At 35.9% G+C, this 1,576-nt stretch overlaps 1 protein-coding gene across 1 annotated transcript in view; it reads right to left on the bottom strand.

Moving 5' to 3' along the window:
• LOC105359018 (bromodomain adjacent to zinc finger domain protein 2B) overlaps positions 1-1,576 on the bottom strand; it is a 108,477-nt gene that overhangs the window by 9,775 nt on the left and 97,126 nt on the right. The window lies entirely within an intron of this gene.

Raw genomic sequence — 1,576 nt, 5'->3', positions numbered from 1 at the left:
TGGGGGGTGGTAGTGGTGGTGAGGGTAGGAGGGATTAAACATCGAGGCGATAGTCGAAACGTGACAAAAACTCTGACGCTCTTTCGCTCGTCTCGTCCCAAAGACCCTTTCTGTCATGCTTCAACTACAAAACCACAGCACTCAATATAAATATAATATACTTCAAACTACGGTTAATAATTAACAGCTGATCATGAGAGAGATGAGGAGTTAACGAGGGAGAAGAAAAAGACAATTCGTAATAAGAGATCCCCGTTAATAGGTGTTGTGAGAGAAAAAAAAAAAAAAAAAAAAAAAAAGATGGAAAAAAAAACAACAACTAGTTAGATAGAGAACAAAAACAAAATAAATGTGTAATGATACAGTAAATGAGAAACGATGTGTGAAGGTTGATTGTTTAGCGATGTACGTGCCCTAACGAAATGGCAAAATGAGGTCGGAAACGCTGCCTTCCTCGGAATGCATTTTCTATTCACCAAAACTTTTTCTCTCTTACAGCATGTTTCTCTAACCCCTCGCAAAACACATTTTAGCACGCGCATACGAATTTCCAATTCACGGTAAAACTGCGATGCTTAAAAACATCGGCTTCCCTTACCACACGACATTAAAACTAAAACACGTGGGATGTACAATTGATGGGATGGTAAGTAGTGCTATTATTAATAAAATTTCGTTGCTGTTCTGGGTATTGATGTTAATATAATCGTCGTCGTCGTCGTCGTCGTCGTCGTCGATGTCGGTGTCGGTGTCGGTGTCGGTGTCGGTGTCGGTGTCGGTATCGGTGTCGTCATCATTACTATTACTAATCATTATTAATTATTATTATTAATTATTAATTATTAATTATTAATTTTTATTAATTAATTATTAATATTCTCGTTGTTTTTCTTTTGGTTATTATTAATATTGTTGCGTGAATCGATAAGAAAGAACGTGCAGAGTGGAAAAATTACTCGTATAAAGTGTCAAGTCTCTGTATTGAACGCGCCTCGTCTTGTTACTTGACCCATCTCGCACCCAAAATACTCGTGTACCGCAATAACTTAGGCGCATTGAATTATTAATTGGCACATCCTCCTCCACAAAACTGTTATTTCGTTATGTAATATACATTTGCATTTATGAACTTATCGAATGCATAAATGATCGACTCTTATTAGTATCGTGATTTAAATGAGTTTTACAAAGTTTAAACGTGAGAAATTTTATTAAAGCGTGTACGTGAGAAATGTTAAGTAGCAATGGAAAATTAAATGAATAGCCATTATGTTAAAGTTATATAGTTATAATCATTAATATTGTGATATGATTTTAGTATGTACTCGTGGTAGTAAGTACAACGAATGAATATTAGGCCCGATTAATTAGCGAACAATAGCCAGTGTGAATGTTTCAAATGAGTCGTCTTTAATCATTAAAATGCATTCATAATCGAAATAAAAAGAAAGCCATTCGAAATCATTGGGTTTTGCTAATGTTATAGGATAGTTATTACGGTAATAATATATGTATAAACAGAGAGATAGAAAGAGGGAGAGTGAGAGTGAGAGGGGGAGGGGGGGGGGGGAGGGGG

The sequence above is a fragment of the Ceratosolen solmsi genome, unplaced genomic scaffold (assembly GCF_000503995.2).
Source record: "Ceratosolen solmsi marchali unplaced genomic scaffold, CerSol_1.0 scaffold10, whole genome shotgun sequence".
NCBI classification, from domain to species: domain Eukaryota; kingdom Metazoa; phylum Arthropoda; class Insecta; order Hymenoptera; family Agaonidae; genus Ceratosolen; species Ceratosolen solmsi.
The sequence above is the reverse complement of the archived record's forward strand: the minus strand, read 5'-3'. Positions and strand labels throughout refer to the sequence as shown.